Source organism: Syngnathus acus, chromosome 16, assembly GCF_901709675.1.
Source record: "Syngnathus acus chromosome 16, fSynAcu1.2, whole genome shotgun sequence".
NCBI lineage: Eukaryota > Metazoa > Chordata > Actinopteri > Syngnathiformes > Syngnathidae > Syngnathus > Syngnathus acus.
The window spans coordinates 4761033-4782529 of NC_051101.1; the positions used below are offsets into that span (position 1 = coordinate 4761033).

Here is a 21497-nt window from a genome sequence, read left to right on the forward strand (position 1 = left end):
TGAGAATATAATTTAAAAACTAAAAAACATTGAGAACCGGAGCCTAATTTCAGGCCTAATTGAGTTTACAGCGTTTTAAAGACGATATACACATTTTCCCTAAGTTTTGTCCATCCATTTTCTATACCGCTTGTCCTCACATGGAGCCTATCCTAGCAGTCATCGAACAGTAGGCGGGGGACACCCTGAACCGGTTGACAGCCAATCACAGAGACGAACAACCATCCGCACTCGCACTCACACCTAGGGGCAATTTGGAGTGCTCAATCGGCCTACCAAGCATGTTTTTGGGATGTGGGAGGAAACCGGAGTGCCCGGAGAAAACCCACGCAGGCATGGGGAGAACATGCAAACTCCACACTTCAATCTGGTATACTCAATATTTACATTAACAAAGGACTGATTTTGAAAGTTGATTAATCACCCACTTGGACAGTATGACTTCAAATAATAGAAGAGGTTTTGTAAACAAAGTGACTGACTGCATTTGTAATCATTTATCTGAGATAACAGAAGAGATGTGTGTCACACTTGAGTTGATTAGCAAGGGCTCTTGTGAGTGTTTCATGTTTTGGCAGAAAATTATAGCTTTTTCAACAATTCCTCAGTCGGAATCCCATTTGGAAGTGGATTTATTTGAAAATCACAATCATTGTGTTCATTCTCTACTTTAATGGGCACCCCTGCTGGTCTGATGAAGGCACTTGTCTATTCATAAATGTATCACTGCTGGGGAATCATCAACTTTTTGTTCGTGGTGCAAAATGGCATATTGACGTGACGACATTCAACGCTTGTTTTTAAGGCATATATATGCATCCATATCACTCAAACAACATTAAACCTTTATCACTGCTAGCTTTTTGTGTTGATCTTAGTGGAAGGCTTTGGGCTAAGACAAGATAATAGACGCTAAATTCCTAAAAATAATGACCATAAGAAAAACAAAAACATTTGATACCACAGTCATTGGTTTTTATACTAAATTGATACAGTTTACTGAAAATATACACCAGTTCTAATCTGTCAATTTAACACATAAACCTAAAAGAATACAATACCTGAGGTTATATGTCGTATGTATGTACATGATACTTGCACTTATGGTTGTAGAAGCAGAAGAGCCAGACAGTTTGCACATATGGTGGCCGTCTTAGGTCAACATCAACATAAAAAAAATAAAAGTGAAATGAGCGTCTCCCTGTGTGTCAAGCGATTCCTTAGCCTGAGAATTCAGACACAGATAAAGGGGCACATGTTAAAGTGTTTAAGTAGGCAGAAGCTGTAAAGGAGGAGAAAGCAGAGTCACTATTCACCACTTGGGCAATCCTTTCTGCCTTGTTAAACTTTATTAAATTCTGCCGTTTCTCTCCTTTTTGTTTGTATCCTTTTGTCAGCTTGTTGTCATGCGTAACACATACGTACTTTCTTTCTTTTTCTTTTAAAGAGGTGTGGTTGAAGGCACTCAAGCGGAAAGAATGTGTGGGTAATCATATAACAGTGAACCAATTTGAATCCAACTGAAATTTTTTAAAGAGGACAGGATCATCTACAGGATGGCTTATCTCGATGAGCAATGAATGTTGTCATCTTATTCCAAGTCTAAATCATACGTTGCACATTTGTTGAATGCACTCAATTTCTCAAAAACCCAAGATGTACAATAATGACTTTTTTTTTTTTAATTCCATATCATGTAAAAATAAGATTGGTAAAGACATCAGTAAAAATTGTTGACTGACAAACAAAATATGAAAAGAAAAGAGAAATGCTTTTGCAAATGGGCATGAATATGAATTTCTCCAGTTTATTTTGATTGCTGTCTAGAGCCAGAGGTTGTAGCACTGTAATTAAGTTGCGCTCACACTGGGCAATGGGTGCCGTGCTTGATTTGTCATAAAATTACTGTAATATATTTGCTAATCCCGCTGTTTTTATGATACCCACCACTTGTGCAACAATATAAATATATAGAAATAACAAATAAATCATGATGCATTTTTCCATGGATAGTTCATGCTATTCCAGGTTATGCAGTCAGTATTTGGTCGCCAGAAGGCTCCTATTACAGCTACAACATCTGAATTAATGCCATCACAGCTTTTATCATCTCTAAATTAAATGTAAATGTGGTAATCAGGATAGCTTCCTTATACCTTAAGTTTAATCAAACGACTTCTCAAATGAAATAAACCCTTGCTTGATAACCTTTTCTTAATTTGGTTCACTGTTTTGATAAAAAAGCTGCTAATGGTATGTATTATTTTTTTAACTGTCACTTCAGCACCATCTTTACTGCAAGCTAGCTTTTCCAAGAAAATGTAAGGGAATTAATAGTGTTACCTTGTTCTCATTTTAATATCAATATCATTATTAGATAAAAAAAAAGAAAATAATACTAATACTAATAATAAGAATTTAGTTACATCCATGAAAACATTGGTAGAGTATGTTCAATTAGCAGCCCGCTCGCCACACATACGCCCCCGGAGTGGCCCAGCCTACCTGAATTCGAGGAGATATCTCAGATTACAAGATTTCAAAAATTCCTACACTGTTTCACATTGTGAATGTAACATTCACGTAACCTACCCAGACAGCTGACAGTGTTGTTATGAAGCGTGACTGGTAGTGGCAAGATACTGGAGGAACAAACATGACCGTTTCAACTTTGAAATGTATAATTGATAATAAAAAGCATCAATTTACTTATGTGTATGGCCCGGCTATATTTCTTGATTTGCAGATTTGGCCCAATTAATTGAATAGCCCTTCTGTAGTACTTTAATACGTGCTTGTATGACAGGGACAGAAGAGATTCAGGTTAGCGTTTGTTGTAATTTGAAAATTCGTCAGGAGCAAATGTCCACTATTTGCAAAATTCAGTGAGCAGGTATGATAAAAAGTTAATCAAAAGAAGACATTTAATTCATCTTGGCTTCACATCCATGTAAAATGCATATTCAATTGTATAAAAAACATGTTGACACCTACAGCATATTGAGCATATTTAACATGAATTTCTTATGTAACTAATATATGTCAAGATCTGTCACAGTTTGTTTCCTTGTTTTAATGTCATAGTTTCGGTTCGCGTGTCTGTGTGCTCGGCCCTCCCCTCCTGTGCTCACAATCTATGTAATCGCCGTCACCAGCCTCTCGTTACCTGTCATGTATTTAAGTCCTGTCTGCGTGTCACTCCCTGTCGGATTGTTCTCGTCTCTCGTCTTCTTGTTTCTAGTCTCCAGTCTGTTCTGTTCTAGTTTTACTGTTCAGTTATTCACGTCCCTAGTCGAGCGTCTATAGTTTGTCTTTTGAGTTCTTCAGTAAACCCTGGTCCGAGCTGCATTTGGTCGCCCTGCTCCATTCACTTCATGACAATATATCCTATTTTGTGATTAATTGCAAGGCAAGAAATATTTGAATTTGATCTCAGAATAGTCAAAATACTCAGACTTCGAGGTGTCGAGTTTTTTGTATTGTGTACCTATTTTATTTGATTTTTGTGCACTTTGGCCTTGAAGAAGTATAACTGCGATCGGCCATTCATCACAGCCGTTCCAAAGGTAGCCTAATGGATATGAAAGTGCAATCAATTGGTCAGGAAAGGGAGATTAGAGAGGGATGAGTCACCTTATTCCTCCTTCTTGACAACCATGGCATGCCTTGCAGCCTCTCTAGAAAGGTCGCTGATTGATGCCTATCTTTCAGCAGTTCAGCTCTAATCTGACATTGCATGTGATTTGTTACATCTGCAAAAAGATGAATTGCTCCTCAGTCATGCAATGCTTCTCTCACCTGTGCAGCAGAGTATGTGAAAGAGAACCAAAAAAGTTGCTATTAGCTATTGATGACACTGAAACATCAAGTGAGAATGAGACTAAAGGTAGGAAAATGCATCTAGAGCAAACAGGGGCGGCCCTATTTTCATATGCAGTTGGCATAAAAAAAAAAAAAGGCACATTTTTATTTGACGCAAGTCTACTTAAGTGTGTTTGGGAATTTGGCAGACCTCGCTTAGAGGGAATGAAGGGAGGCGCATAGATCAGCATGGCATCAGGTTGGATGTGTTCAGTCCCACATTGACGCAAATGTTCATTTTTAACTACGCCTGTCTGCAAAAATGTAAATGAAAGAAAACTCTATCCATGCGCACAGTCAAACCGCCCTTTAAGCTAGTCTTGAGCTGGGCATGAAAATAGGGCCAACAGTGTAATGGGCAAAGAAGTTCTGTCTGTCTCTCTCTCTCTCTCTCTCTCTCTCGCTCTCTCTCGCTCTTTGTCTCTTTCTCTCTCTCCTGGTGCCGTACAAACAAACAAACAAACAAACTGAAGGTCGGCCTTTGTTCTAAGAAGCTGTCTAATCTATTTTCACTTAATTAGCAAAATTTGAGAGATTTTAACAGTGCTAATGGAAAACAACTTACAGGTGATAATTAAAAACAAAAAAATATAATTGTGTCACTTTTAGTCAATTAATATTGATACAGTGTTCATCTTCAGAACCTTGGCATTTTCAAAGCCATGTTGTAGATATATATTGTGCTGCACAGTCCATGCTGTGAGTTACTGGTTGTGGCATGTTTTTGAAGTACAAGAGCTCGGTAGCATAAACATTTTCCTCTCTGGCTGATGGCTTTTCCCCACTCAAGGCTACAAAATTTATGCAGACAGTGATTAACCACTGCTTTACAGGATACACAAACCTGCCATGTGTTCCCTTGAGGTGGCAAATACATTCATTTCCTCTTTGATTGTGACTGTTAAAAGCACCAAGCTGCTCTCCAAAACGGTTTCATGTCATATAATCCACTGAGCATTTGATAGATCGCAGGTGGTTGTCTTTGCAACATCAGTGGAAAACTTATCACAATTATCATGATCCCATTTTACTGCCATATTTGTTTACAATTAAGACATTGTGGCAAGCTGCATTTTCTGCAATCCGCAGCACTCAAACAAGAGTGTGAAAGTAGATTTATTGTAAAAATAAAAAGACAATCTCTGTCCTGCTGGGAGCATGTTACTACTTGTGCACCATGGAATGTTATAATAAAACACTTTATAATACTACACATACAAAGAGACATACAAAGTCCATACAAAGAGACATGCTTGGTAAGATGATATGAAAATAAAGTCTCTTACATAAACTGGTCTTTTGGTGGTTTGATTCAATTTCCAGTATTAATCAGTGTGAATTTTATTGTTATTATTATTTTAATTTTGATATGTCCACTGGTGTCCCAGAACACATTGTTCACCCTTAGATGTTCTATTTTACTGTATGGGCCCACTGGGACATGTTTACTGGGAATGTGGCTTATTGAGACATGTATAAACATTGTGCAATTCTTTTTATTCTCAACTAAAAGAACAAATGCTACAATAATAAACACAGTTTTCTTCTTGTATGATGTATTGAACCCAGTGGCTGATGAACTCAGCTTCAGGTTATGCCCCCTTAACAACATCAAAGCCTCTCTTGTGCAGCCAGTGTGTGGTCCGCCTCAGCAGGAAACAAATTAGCTTTCTTGACCTTGGCCCATGTCCTCCTTCCACCCTTCAACAACCCCCCACTAACCCCCCGCCCCCCTTCTTCTCTGGCCTTCATCCGGCCACTTTAAGGGTCAACTGAATGACAAGTCACCTCTGTTCTCCTCCACAGTGGGGATATATTCAAACAAGAGAACGCATATACTAGGCCTGATGTGCATTATGGGAATACAACTTTATGAGATCTATTCAGATTTGACGTCAACTGGAAGTGGTGAGAATGAATACCAGTCATATAATTGTCTTATAATGGCAAAGGGGGAAAACAGTAATTGTGGGAACTGAAAATACAACAAGTGGGAAGAGATGTTTATCATTTTAGAGGAAAACAAGCTAAGGAGAAATTGCTAAACTCCTGAAAGAAGACAGCTAGATTAGATGGGAAGTATTTTGAAACCTCAGTCCGAAAATAAAGATTGCTGTCACACACACACATACACACACACGCACGCACACACACATTCCCGCAAACACATGCACTCTTTAAACAAACTTCATGTTGAGGAGTTTTGTCTCTGGTTCCATATCACACACATTAGTACTGCTTTAAATGGCGTGTGGGCGTTTTTCCTCACAATAATAGCGGTAGATTTTAGAAAGTGCTATTTTTGTTGTCATAGTCTGAGTGGTCTCATCTATGTCCAAAACCAGTGATCCTCGGCTATTGTGGGGAACAGATTTTTTTTTCAATTACTTATTTTGGTATATTGTATAAACCCAACAGCAAAATGTAATTCTCCCAGAGGATGTGAAAGCACGTTTGTACGTATGAGTGTTAAACCTGGTAGCTAAACAAAGATGGTTTGTTGTCGAGTAGGAAGTACCTACACTTTATTAACAGCCATACTGATCTCTGAGGGCTCTTGTGGTGCGCTTCCTCCAACAAATACATCATAATGTGAGCCATACAGCATCAATAACGCTGCTAAGGGCTTTTATGTCTTCATGCTGGATACTGCACTTATTGAGTGCAGTGTGAAGTAAACACGTCTTCAACACGTTTCTTTCGCTCAATAAAACTTTACAACAGAAACTCTAACAGAATGATGATAAAAATAATATTGAACATGACACGTCCTTGATAACTGAGACCACATTAAAGGTTTAGAATGTCTCTGTAATAGCACAAATAACACAAACCTGTGGCTCTTGTTTTCTTTAAACCTATGCCAGGGATTATTTATTTTACGGAATGATTCAGACGCTGTTCTGGGAATGGTTGACAAAACATACATACAGTAAAATGACTCAGGGGCATGGCTTTGGTAGTGTACCAAATTGACCATAACCTTATGACTAAACGCTAGCTTAAGCCAAGGCAATTTCCTCTCCTTTTCCTGCAGGCAACCATGTAAAAATGATTATAGCATGAGCTTTGAGTAAGGTTAAAAAAAAATATGGCTTCCTGACAGCTACTCCATAACATTGTAGTTTTTTTTCTATTACACTTGGACTGCCGTTTGAAGTTTACAATTTATTTTATTCACTCCCATATACAGGATACTAGATGCCCAAGTCAAGTCATGACAGTCCATATTGTTAGACCTAGAGTACATCAAATCACTTCTATCCCTGTGGATTTGCTTCATTTTGATTTTTCATTGAACATTTTTTTGCATCCATCAATTGATGCTTTTTCTATTCTATTGTAATCTAGTCTATTTTGTGAATATATACAGATCCACAGAGGAATTGGAGCCGAAACAAACATTAACACCCACATTCACACAAATTAGCCTTCAATTAACCTAACTTTTTTTTTTTTAATGTACCCAGAAAAAAACTACAAGCAAACGCCAAATAGAAATGGCTGATCAGAGATTTGGAACCCACATTTCACTGAGAGGCTAGCTTGCTAGTCACTTTCCACATGCTCTATTTGCTTTTCTTAGATTTGATCTCATTTCCTTGATAATTTGGACGATTTGTAGTGTGTTGACTTCCTTTTCAAAGAGCTGTTAGAGCCAGTAAATTGTAGTTTTGTATGTCTTTTTTAGATATTGCGTCCCAGTTATCCTTCTCATGAAAATTAACCAAAAATTTAAGAGGTGGCAATTGGAGTGGGAATTAGGTGGGGATGGACATCCATTTTGCGGACAAAAAACACAGGATGAGGAAGTTCAAATGGTGGACTGAGGACGAATGGAAGTGTTTTTTCATCCATCCGTGTAATCGTCCCAATCCGGGCCAAGTGCCGAACAACCTCTCAGTTCGTTCAACGGACCATTTCGGCCCACTAACACAGAAGTCTGCCACAGATTAGGGGTTTCTGTTTCCATCAAACAACGCAAGGCAAAAAAATGAAAGCCGTTTGCCCCAGAGAGAATGTCTCCTCAGCTTTAGAATGCTGCTGATGGCCACCGAATGATATTCTGTATGACACCTCAATAACTCACTTGGATTTGATTCTACCCTTGGCTACAATGCAGTGTGAACATGGTTCAAGTAAGTCATTTTAAATATACAACGTTTTGGTGTTTTTGTGGGTATTGTGACAGCTTATGTGACGTGTCTATGCAGTGTGCATGAGCGTGAAAAAGCAGTCTGGAGGAGGAAGCAACAATAGTTACTGATTCGAGTGTAAGAAGCAAGAGGAAAAAGAGTGCCAAATGAACCAGGAATGCAGCATGACCCGTCTCCCAGTGATGTGTGTGTTGTTGGGCCACTGGGCTTCCCCTGTTGACGATATGCGACAACCGCAATCCAGTCGACAACCCCGGCCTTAGACAAACGTCACCCCTGCGTCCCCCAACTAAGATTAGGCAGCATGAAGGAATTGATACATAAGTGAATGTGAGGCTTTGTAAATGTCTTTGGCAGCCATCGTATGGTAGATGTTTTTATGTTTATGTGTATATATATATATATATATATATATATATATATATATATATATATATGCGTTTTTACCACAATTATTTATGAATAAGGATAGACGAACAAGGACGAAAAGAGGCCCAGGTCGAAAAACAGAGGATGAAACAGCAAAATGTTCTTACTCTACTTTGATATTTACCATATGTATAATAAATATTTCAATACAAACTTTAACTTTATTCAACTGCTGCAATGTAAGGACCATCAAAAATGTATAATACATATTAACAATAACTAACCTTGTATGGCAAAAATAAATTTGTTTTAGCACAAAGTGGGTGTGCATGGGTTTGCTTGTAAACGTGCAGAGCTGAAAAGATGAGGTCACAAGGTCAAGCAGATTCCAAATCCCAGACAGTAGGAAGTGAAAGTGTGAACCCAGCCACACGACTACATATCTGCGGTTTTCTGCATTACAGAACAAGAGTTCTTCTCATTTTATTCATAAAGTAAACAAGATATACATAAAGTAAATCATTCATGCCCTAAGTGGCAAAGGACTTTAAGTACTTGTTGGCAACATTACAAACCATTCTGGTTACGCAGCATCTCAAGGATATCAATCAACTATGAATAAAGAACATTGACAATGACTGTTGTGTGTGATTTGTAAAACCTGTTAAAATAATAATTAAAAACATGTTACACTTTTGCTTTATCTTTCATTAGCATCATGAAGATACATTGATCTAACACTTCTCTCCGCTTAAAGGAAACATATTAAAGAAAATTTACTTGTTTACCAGTAGTTGGGTACTGGGGGTCATCAAGTGTGAAAATAAACTACTCAGTCAATCTTTTATTTTCTGAACATCTGCTAGTTGTTCTGCACTTCCGCTTCCATAATTAACATAATAACCACACTGACAGTGATCTTCTCCACCATTGATTTGTCAGCGAGGCTGCCCCCAGTAACAACAGAGCAGTGGATTAACTTCTGATTTTCACTCAATCAATGAATGAAACTTAATTTTAATTGCGCTTCAAATACATAATTTACAACTGAGGTGTGGGGCCCTATCTAGCCCATTTGTTGTCATGCAAATAAAAGGCAGGTTTTTCATTGGCCCAGCAGTATGTGGGGCTGGATAAGGGCTGGCACACCGCATGAGACAGCCACCCCTAAAACAGGTTCATTTACCCATGGCAAGCTGTTGAAAAAAAATCCTAATGGTTTAAGTCAAGTGAAATGTATTTACTGCAGCACACAGAAAAAAGCCTCAAAAGTGCTTCACATGCTCACACTCGACAATATTCGTGATCCTAACCCAAAGAAGAGCAAGGAAAAAAAAATCTGGGTGAAAATAAGAAACTTTGGGGTCGCAGATGGGGGAAATACTCCTTTCAAGATGACCAGGCTGCAATGGATGCCGATTGGGCAAAATTTAACACTTATGACGTCCATACTTTTTAAATTAAAATAATGTGGAAGTCCATTCGATCATATGAAGCACTACAAGAAGACATTTTGAGTGATGTGGCTTCCAGATGGTTTAGGCAAAAATATGGATCAGAAATGTTATTTCAGTGAGACACCTGTAAACTGATTTGACTTTTGAACACAATGCATATCTCCTTTAGCGAAACAATAAGTAACCTTATGTTCAATGTAATGTTATATTCAATGGGTTATTGGTCTGTTTTTATTCATCGCTCATTTTATTTTATTTATTATTTATGGTTTGTGCCTTCTTGTTTTTGTTTTGTGTCGCCTACTTGTATGTCTCGTCACCATGGGATGGAGGAAACGGAATTTCGGTTTCTTTGTGTGTCTTGACATATGAAGGGATTGACAATAAAGCTGACTTTGACTTTGACTTTAATGAATTAGGAAATTATGTTGTATAATTTGTAGTGTTCCCAACTCTTTTCATTTACTTTCTTCATGGCAAATTACAATTATTGATACAGTTTAAATTGGGCATGTAATTATTACATTTTTTTGTCTTTAATTTTATTTCAAAGAGAGTGAGAGTGGGAATAAAAAAGAAATACCTCGGGTGAGGTGATTTTGAGTACCTGTATGTTTGCTTCATTTCTGACGTATAACGGAGAAAAATCCATATAAAACAAAAGGGAGCTAGCTATTGAAGAAGAGCATCAAAACAGCCTCACCCTGAAATAGTTGCTCTCACGAAATTAGGTTGTTTTTTATCATCTTGGTTATTACATTTCAATTTGTGGATGGAAGAGATATTTTTTCAAAGTGTCTCATCTGTCTTCCCTCTTCTACATACAAAAACACAAGTTACAACGATGACCTGAAACTCTGTTGCACAAAAAAAGAACGACAAAAAACTGTTACGGAATACATGCAACAACAATTTGTCTTTACACACATTATCAAAAAGCAATGAGACAAAACCATTGTACCATTTCATTACATTTTTGATTGAGTTTCCTGGGGGTAAAGCTAATAATTAATTTGGCTGAGGGTAACATACAATAGGGGGACTCGTCCTCAACAAGCACATCCCAAAATGTTGAAATTGTACTTTTACCATCAATCTTGAAAAAGCGATTAAATTTTTTCCATTGGTAACTCTTGTAAAATATATGGTGGCACAGAGAATGTGATTAATTAATCACAAACTCAAAGCAAACCAGATTGCAAGCCTTGTTATAAAAAAATATATATCTTAGTGTCTGATTTCATTGGTTAGTTATCATGTCTTTCTCCCACAAGCTGAAATATAAAACTGGCTGGCATTCTTTGAGCAATTTGGAAATTCATGAATCTGTCCATCAAGTAACCATTATAAACTAAAACGATTGAAACAGTGGTTGCGCAATTAAATGTATTCCTTTGTACTCCTGCTGCTGCATAACAAAAGTAACTTGTAATACCTCTCTCCTTTAGTTTTGTGTGTGCTATGGTGGTTTTCCTGTCTCCTCCTCTTCAGCCATGCCTCTCTTCCATTGTTAGTCACCTTGTTTATTGGCTGCAGCAGCTGCGGCGTACTGGACATCATCTGAAACTGCAAACGACAGGATGCAATAAGCTGGAGAATAGGAGCGATCTGGGGGAAGTTCTCCATTCACCAAAGCTCCCTAACTCTCTGTCTTCTTATCCTGAGAAGAAAATAATAATAAAAAAAATCAATACGGGCTCACAGGGCTTGATAAGTGGAGCGCAGAGAGAGCTACAGTTCTCCATACAGTAAATTTAAGCAACCAAAAAAAATTCCAGGCACCGAAAAAAAGTCTATGTTTATGTTTATGTATATATATATATATATATATATATATACATACATACATACATACATACATACATACATACATACATACATACATACATATATATGTATGTATACACGGATACACAGAAATATATATGCATAAATTGACTTACATAGGAGGGCTGAAGAAAACCTATACATACCCAAACAGATATCACTATCTTAACTCTTGCCTTTCTATAGAATTTATATAATTTTACTCCTTTGAGTAATTCTTTGTGACTGGTTTTCACAAATGTTATACACCTTCTTCCCCGAAGTTTCTTGTCGACTGTATTCTTGCTGAGCACTTCACCTATTGCGTGCCCAACCTCACACACACTAATTCAATTACAGTAATGCCAGCAACAGCTGACCCACTCAGCCAACACACCCCATGCAAGCCCCACATCGGGCCTCTTGGCACCTCGTAACCCAAGGGATTAAATGAGTCTGTAAAAATACCAAAACTTTGTCTTGTCCACCCCTATCCAGATTTACCCCATGACAGACTGGCACTGAGTACAAAAATAGAGCCAAAGCCGGTACACCACTGATTAAATAATGTACCTCTAAAGTAGATGGTCATGCTAAAGACTTTGCGTGATTCAACCTTCTGCATGGAAAGACACTGTGCTACTTAGAGTAATGCAAATGAGTTTGAGATCAAGATGAAATTGTGTTGATTCAGTAAATGCTGCCCCATATAATGTATACTGTGTGTGTCACTCTATTATACAAAAAATACAAAAACTGATGATGCAAAAAACAAAAAAGGAAAATCAACCAGGAACCAGCATGCATTTGTGTTTGTGTGTATGCGCGCATGTGCGTTTGTGTGTGTGTATGTGCATGGGTGTGGACTGTGTATATGTGCAAGTGTGCTTGTGTCAAGGATCAGATTAAAAGAAACTCAGCACCTGGGCTGGCACTTCTTTTGCCCTAATATCCTGTTGACCTGAGGAAGACACCCAGACTGCCTTGAGACATTTAAAATCAGCCGTAACACGGGCAGTGTGTTCCATGAGGTTCTCGCCTTTGAGCAAGTAGAACCAGGATAGATAGATAGATAGATAGATAGATAGATAGATAGATAGATAGATAGATAGATAGATAGATAGATAGATAGATAGATAGATAGATAGATAGATAGATAGATAGATAGATAGATAGATAGATAGATAGATAGATAGATAGACAGACAGACCAAACTTCGCCTGTCTGTTTCAATATGTTTATATTTTAATCTGATTCGAAACCAAAAGGATTCAAATTACAAAGGGCAAGAGTCAATCCAATTGGAAAACAGTTGGCAGTCTCGTGTTTAAAACCTTAAGAAAAGATTACAGATGGGCCATCGCGTGCATATTCAGAATGCATCGACTTAAAAGCATCACTCTGGAACTATTTACCTAAGTGTTTCTGTCAGAGGTACACAGGGGCAATTAATTGTAGGTCTTTACAATATGGTGCAGAGCAGTTTGGGGAATCAGACACAAACCCCCTAAAGAGTGCAGGCGAGCAACCTTTAAACACAAGAGTGAGGATTAAGAATACTCTACTTAAACATCAGATTAACCAGATAAGCGGCCAAACAAACATGAAAACATTGTAGACGCTACTTTATTTAATACTGGTTTATATATAATAGTGCTTATTTTGTTATAACTTCTAATTTATAACCACCTGGCAGATGACTTTTACATTACCAGGTATACGCCGTTTATAGCAGTTGCTTCTGAAGCATTGCAAATCCCTATCACACATGATCGATGAATGTGTTGCCATGTGAACCACACATGCATGGCACGTCAACTCCGCTACACACACTCAAACACACGCGCACACACACACACACACACACACACGGATACACACACACACACACTTGAGTGAGCTTAATTTTGTAAGGGTCTTTAATCACACCTAAGATATTGACTGATCAATGACAGATATGAGGAACAGCTGTGGAATTCTAACGGAACCACATTGCCTTTATTTTGGTCCATTTTTATCACGGATTATATTTCACTCATTGTTAAGAGGCTCAATACTCTACTGAGGTGTTAATTAAAATACTAAATATTGATCGATACGTTATCAGGGCATAGCAGTCGGCCCACAAGCTATTGATCCAGCCTGTGATTTATTATCATATTTAAGAAAAATCATTTTGGGTGATTATAAAGAGTAATTGATTTTTAGCAAGGGGTGTAATTCTCTTTTGTTGTTTGTTTTTTGTTGCTTTTTTTTAATTGTGCTTGTTATGTTTGGGTGCAGTAGATTGCATTCGGAGATCATTGATATCGCTGGTCTTGCTCCCTCCCGCTTGAGCCCCCTTCCAACCCTGCCTCAGTCAATGAGGAGGACCGGGTCTTGTGTAAACGAACGATACCGCTCTTGTCACTGGGAATAATGGGTTCTGGGATTACCTCTTCAATCACAACAAAGATTAACAAATGGCATGAGAACTGTTATTAGCAAACATCTTGCACTCATCAAATCAATAAGATGATTTGTAATCAGGAAGTTGCTGCAAGTGAAAAGGGAGTTGAGCCGCTCAAAGTGAACGATACTGGAAATCAGAGGCTTCAGTGTCACAATTACCTCTCCTCAAAATACTTGTAGATGCTTTTCTGTCACTATTTGGCAGTGCTCCAAAACACACAACAGACTGGAAGCGGCATAAGGTATTAACGTTGCAAAACACGTGTCACATTGATCAGGCATTAGGTTGATGGAACCTTTTCTCAAGTTACCAAAGCAAGGCACTGCAGGAGCAATGACACAAATGAGCAATGAAACAAGTATCTTAGTTTGGTGGCAAGAGAAGCCATCCCTACAGTATTTCTTACTAGTTAATATTACTGTAATTGTTATTAAAATAACAGTAATATTTATAAGAAATTTGATTGTTATCATGCATACAGATGATAATATTTGTAATCGACTAGTGGATGGGGGGGTTCAAATCCCTGCTCTTATGTAGTATATTCACTTCAAACAATAAAGCCTATGTAGGAATGGCGAAAAATATTTTGTTGGTTTTTCATAATTGTATTTTTCTTGATGTTTCATCTTGTGTTCTGTGAAATGAAGTTGTGTTGAGAAGTTGTGTTGAGTTAAGCCAGTATATCATGAGCCGCGAGTGAGTGCGCAATGTACGAAATGTTTTTTCGTCAGGGTTTCTAAAAGGTTGCAAACAGTTTTTATCGTCACAAAGACATTTAGAGTATGACACATGTAAAAAAATAACACTTGGTCCATTTGTTGCCTGTGAGATACCACCGTGGCAATTTGAAATACAGTTATGTAGTTTACCCAAGTGTTCATCAGAAACAAGGCATAGGTTTTATTCCAACCATCCATCCATTATCTGAACCGCTTATCCACTAACATTATTTATTGTATTATTGTAAGACGCTGTAACATAATAAATTGTATGAACATTAACCTGGTTTATGTTGATTGATAATCCAATCAGCACACATGTAAACGCTTATTCCAAAATGTTGGAACAAACCATATGTCTGTGAAATCAGTATGCTCGTATCATTTATTCCCACAAACTAGGAAAAGAAGAGCAAGCAAAAGAAATGACGGGCAAAATACTGAACTGGTCTGGTCTGAAACATTGCAGCTCCGTTAGGAAGTGTTAACGTGACGTAACAGTGCAAAAAGGAAAATACACAAAATAACGCTAAAGTTTAAAGTAGATGGAGCGATGTTTTGTTGACACGGAAGTCACTACGGCTTCTTTTACTTCCTACTATCACTGTATTTCCGGTACATTTGATTAGTCTGCGCATGTCAAAAGGATTTGTTCCAACGATAATGCGATACAGCTTTTATATTAACTCTAATCAGATTGTACAGGTATCTTATGATCAAGATGGTAAAATGGAATCGGACTCAAAAGCATTACTGAAAAAAAAATCTTTTTAGTATCAATGTGGCCCCAAACATCACACAAACCCACATCAATATGCATCTTAAACAACCGCTACCCTTCTTACCCATACCACACAGTAACAGTACATATAAACAATTAGTCTATTCAACAGTAGCAACTGATTAAATTGTTATAAGAATCTTAGCTTTCTGAGATTCAGCATACATATTATATAATGTGTGCTCAGCATCCTCGCATTTACAGAAACAGAAAGAGTTCAACACTGTCACTGAGCTATGCACTTACCGGGATTAAGAAAGGCAACAATGCCAAAAACAATGACAGTATAAAGTAACTGATGCTGTTTAAAAATGCAAAGGCTTCTATTGAACAGGCAGTGTGGTACACATATCAGAAGGCCTGCAGTCCACTGTTGTAATTTCTTTCAGGAGCATGCACAACACACATGGAAGAATTTAGACACGTATGCATGTTTAGTTACAGTGGGAATCTAAATTTCTGTCTGTGTTTTTGCAAAGCACATATTTTCATCCACTCACATAATTGCAGGTAAAACAGGTAGGCACCCTCCCCTTACACTCTCAACTATGGACACACATGCAATCAGTTGTCTAGTGGCTAATATCTTTCCAAGGTCAAACCTGACAAGGTATTCCAATGAGATTAAGTGTCATCAGTGTGGCTTTAGTCTTTTTCTTCTCATTGCTCTTGGAAATGCTGAAGCTGACTGGTCCCTTGGAGTAGTAAACAAAAGTAAATGTAGATTTCTCAGGCGGGTCATGTTGCAGATATATCTAATATAAAATATTTAATTTGAACTTTAAATTGTTATAACTTCTCATTAGTATTACAAAATGTGTTCATTTCGGTCGTGTTACAATGTGAAAAAACATACAGGGACAGCCACTTAGTCATTACTGTATATGTTTCTTCTCAATCTTTTTGTCAAAATCCAGTTTTGCCTTTTTTTTACCTTAAACTGCTCAAGGAGATTTATTAGTATTAGGTTGTTTTTTTTTCAAAATGTGCAAGTACACAAAAGTTGAATGTGGCGCTGAGTCTGCACTCCATGAATGATTTGAACTCAGTTCCTAGTGCTGACAGCTTATTTAGAGATCATTACAGAATTTGAGACGGGCCGGATGATCACCTTATTGCTAAGTAGCAGGCTTGTCAGTGTGTCATGCAGCATTTGGTGCACTGCATTTCACACTAAATTTGACACTTGGGCCTTTGGTGGCAACAATGAGGATTTTGTCATCACCTCTCAAGTGCCAACTCGATGTCCAATTACGCTCCAGCTTCTAATTTAATTACAGTAGGAGAAGAAATAGGTTGATTCAATTCATTTCAATTAGTTCAGATTGGACCAGTCAGATCAAATTCTGCTCATCTCAAGGTGGGAGCGATCCGTCACATTTTATTTCCACTGAAATAATAAATGTGTCCGAAACCCACTGTTCACAGAAGAGACACGAGCAGATGATATTACACCTCCTGATCTTTGACACATCTTTTGCATCTTTAAACACCACAACCTTCAGGGCATTCTCACAGGCAATTGATACAACTGCTAATGTAGTACTAATTCATCATGTTCACTATAAGCAATATGTAAGCACTGGTGTCAGTGTTTTCAATTCCTATTTATATATCATAAACCAATCAGCCCACATCAATCTTTATAAAGACAAGAACTGCATGATATTTTTGTAATACAGTAATTTTGAAGGATTCTATGTTTGGTTTTGTTTTGGTTTTGGTATGACATCAACCACTAAGGAAGGCTAGAGATGGCCTAACATTAGAGAAGCAGAAAACTTTCTTCCTGCCTAATATGGTTGTTTTACTTCCAATTTCTCTTACCACAGCATGGCCATACATCTGAAATGTATTAATGTTATCTTCCAACTTCCCATTTTCTGTACTTCTCTTTGTACTTTTGGCAAGGTACATCTTGGACTGGTCGCACAGCCATTTACTGTAATTTTAATTTGCATTTAATTTTTAATTCATTTTATTTTAAATGCATTTCACAGATACTTCCTTGAATTACTTTAAATGTTAAAATCTCACCATGACACAATTTAGCCACACAGGAACACTAATAGGGGGATACGGAATTTGAATTTGCGAGGCAGAATTCATGGAGTTGCCCAATGACAAAAACCCGATCAGCTGTTTGAGTGGCTGACAGTCTTGTGCCAGATGCACACTAAAGATATTATGACAAAACAAGAATTAAACGACTATGAACCAGGGTTATTTAGCAATTTATACTTATTTAATAAAAGCTGCTATTAAGTCACTACTTTTTATGAAATATGAAACATAGAAAACATTAAACGAGGTATCCATTATCTGATCGGGCACTGCTCACTCTGACCGTGTGTGTGTGTGTGTGTGTGTGTGTGTGTGTGTGTGTATATATATATATATATACAGCTGTTCCTCTAAATTATTGTAGAAATCAATCCAATGAACAAATTATAATCATGAACCGCTTAAAAATATTTAAATAGCATCACACTATTGAGGGGTGGGGGGGCTCACACTTGAACGCACGATCGGGAGTCTAAGCCGGTCTCAAACTCCCCATGTCACATGAATGGGTGACTACATCATCTTCAAGGCGAGATCTTGCAGTTTACCTGTCAATGCTGTGCCATGATCACAGTGAGTCTACTTCTGTTTCCGCAATGTCAAGCATGATGGGGTAGGGTGTACTGCACCTGCAACTGCCCTGATTTTTATGCATGGATTTGCTGAGAAAATACCATGTTCATCCCACACCAGCACTTTAGGCCAAATAAGGTACTTTTCTGGGGTAGCAAGGTCAGTCTGAGGCCACACGGGTGTGACCACGAGTGCATAATAAATGACACTTCATAAATCAGGCCTCTTGGTTGTTTTTTCCCTGGTGGGGTGGTTTCTTGTATACAAATAAGAGGCACAAGCTGGAGCCCATAAGCAATACCTGATTCTTTTCACAATCATTTCTCTTGTTCTGCTGGCAAATCATAATAGTTTAAACAAATATGACAAAAACATTTTAATTGCAAACTCTCCTTTACTGGATTAATGTACAACAATCAGACCTACACTTATGATTACAGAATGCAAGTTGTCTCATCAGTTCAAGTCAAATATTTCCAAAGTTATTAATGCTCTACAAATGACTGGTAACATGAAGAAGTATTTAGGTATTTTTCCAAACACAGCTTTTAAAGAATATCCAGTGAAACTATCAGGAGCTTTGTTGTATTGATGACAAAGCAGACTCTGCTCTCTTATTGGTCCAGGTTGACTCAGCACTGTCTGGAGCTGCCATATGCTGCAACAGAGGTGTGTGGGTGTGGGTGTTTGAGCGTGTGTACGTGCGTGCGCGTGTGCGCACGTGTCATGGCACTAGTTGCGCAAATACGTCTCATATGCTTGCTGTTCACTGCCTCGGCAATTTCTGACAATGGTATAAATACATTTTAATAAATAAATAAATAAATAAATAAACTATTATTTACCCTTGGTGTCTTCGTCACTGTCCTGGCCTCCCACCTCGGTCTATATCCTCAGCAGAAGCAAGAGAAGTTGCCGCAAACTGCTGCGGCAAAGAGAGAAGAGGCTGCTCACTCGATAGAAATGAGTCGGTGCATCTTGAGGTGAACAGAGAGCACAAGCAAAGCAGATCGTTTTACCTGACTCTATGCTTCCAAAGGGGATGAAAATGGGTAAAATGTTTGTTTGGGTGATTACACGTTTTCCTCTGCTTTCTCTCTCTCTCCCTTTCGATTCCATCCTACTTTCCAACCCCCACCGCACCAGAGTGCATTCTCGGTGATGGGGCTCCGATATGCTGCAGTCTGCTTCAAGGTTTGGAATATATGGAATGCATATATCGAATGAACCGGTTTCCACCTTTTTTTTTCATATGTGTAATTATGCAAAGTAAAATAAGAGTAATACACACTGTATTACTTGGGAAATTGTACTGAAATTTTCTTTTCAAAATCATGCCCATCCCATTCCCCGACAGCGCATCTTCCCAAGCACCCTCCTCTCCCGCTCCTTCAGTGCTGGTGCGCGTGCGTGTGGCCCACCCTGAGATTAAATGGCACCTCGTCTTGAATGGCAACGTACACGTTTCCCCTCTCCTTTCATCATCAGTAGACTCACGATTAGGCCCACGGAGAAGATTGTAAAAGGCGCAAGGAAGGGAAAAGAGAGAAAAGGATCTTCATTCCTCCCGCCTTTGTGATGATATTGATGATGATGATGGCCAAGTGGACAGTTTGATTTTTGTGTGCCGAGCTAGTTATAAAGAATCAATAATATATCAAGGGGGTAACTTTGGTGATAAAGGACTTCAGCCACTCCGGCTATTCATCATAAGTCTGTAGCAAGCAGATAGGTCAAAAGAAATTATATTGCTCTAAAGAGTGTGTCTCCTTATCTCTCGGTAGCAGGGGAGAGGAGGACAAGCCGATCGATACAGTGGCCGCCGTGGACTCTTTGCAATTATCAATAGCTGATTTTGTCTTCCCGGGGCTGCATCTATTAATACCAGATAATAACGGGCTTTTGGACATAACTTCTACAGGGATGATCGAATGAGTGGTGAAAGAAAAGTTTGCTCCGGACGACCTTGTTGCCAGCAGATTTGTCTCGTATAAGGTGGGGACAGGGGCATGCAGTCAAACAAACAAGGTGTGTGCGTCTGTGCGTGTGTGCGTGCAGTTGAGCCCCTCACCCCTCGCAATGAAAACGTTCACGTTGTACGAGTTGAATGCAGTATACCACGTCTGATGATTTTGCATATTAAATTACTTTGGGGCCTTTTACCCCGCGGTGAATAAACTAAAACATTACATTGATTTCTTATTAATGACACGCATTTTGGCTCCAACGCTATATCATGTGTGCTGTCATTTGCACTTCATATTTCAAATTCACACTTTCTGTGATTAATCAGTATCCTTTTGCAATAAATCGAAAACCATGCATAATAAATGTGAAATTATATGATTCAATTAATATGGCAATTGCACAAATCTCAGCGTAAAAGCGTGTGTTGTTGCGCAATTGTAGTTGTATGAACATGTGATGACACAAATGATCACATCATCTCATCATGGGAAAAAAATTAACATAATTAAATTAAAGAATCTCAAATTCGTATGACAGCTTGAAAGGCTGACTGGTAGAATGTGGGATGGGAGTTCAAATAAAATGTGGGTGTTGACACGGGAGGGTGAGGACGGTCCATTCAACAGCAACGTGGTGGTACATCCTAGCGGCGGCGTGAAGCAATGGGCTGAGCCTGCTGCCTTGGTGGGGGTTAAACACTCACACTCGCCGCTAGTCCCCACTCACACGGAGCCCGCCCGCGCGACCCTCCGCAAGACCGGTGGGCCGCTCCAAGAGAACTTGTGAACGGGCCTTGACGCGGAAGTCATCGACGAGAAAAAAAAAAAGGAGAGGCCCGGCAAATCAAGAGACGACTTTTATTTTTTAAGAAGCGAAAAAGGAGAGCAGAACACTTGGAGAGGAGAAGGAGGAGCGTGCGCGCTGTCTTCGAAACTATTCACATCCAACTTACTCTTTTTTTTTTTTTTTTTGCTGGGGCGAAAGCGGTTTGGTCACTGTCAAGGGAGCATCGTGGGACATTTTTTGAAAATCGTAAACTTTGGCTTTGGACAACTCTGGTAACAACTTGTCGCTCTTGTCAATAACTTTACACGCCTATAAGCATGCGTCCCTATATTAAATCGCTTGAAATGATCGAAGTTTCAGCTGCGTAGGAAAACAACCACTTGTAAGAGGAAAAAGTACCTGAACGTAGCCAAAAAAGTGTGAACCAAAGATGTCAAAGTAATGAAGATGAAGAAAACGGCTTGAAGGAGCACTTGCAAGTCAGTGCGCTTCGAGGGAAGA

General features: G+C 38.5%; 1 long non-coding RNA gene across 6 annotated transcripts in view; it reads right to left on the reverse strand.

The window, feature by feature from the left end:
* Positions 1 to 21480, reverse strand: part of LOC119135852 — a 44909-nt gene extending 23429 nt beyond the window's left edge. For 2 of the 6 annotated variants that reach the window (XR_005100623.1, XR_005100619.1), the window contains exons 1-3: positions 21396 to 21480; positions 19088 to 19219; positions 11280 to 11410 (exon numbers count right to left, since the gene is read on the reverse strand). This is a non-coding gene — a long non-coding RNA (uncharacterized LOC119135852). Of the gene's footprint in view, positions 1 to 11279; positions 11411 to 13065; positions 13180 to 19087; positions 19220 to 19261; positions 19598 to 21395 lie in introns of those variants that run through there. The other 4 variants (XR_005100624.1, XR_005100621.1, XR_005100622.1 and 1 more) reach the window with 4 other exon arrangements.
* Between the last annotated feature and the right edge of the window lie 17 nt (positions 21481 to 21497).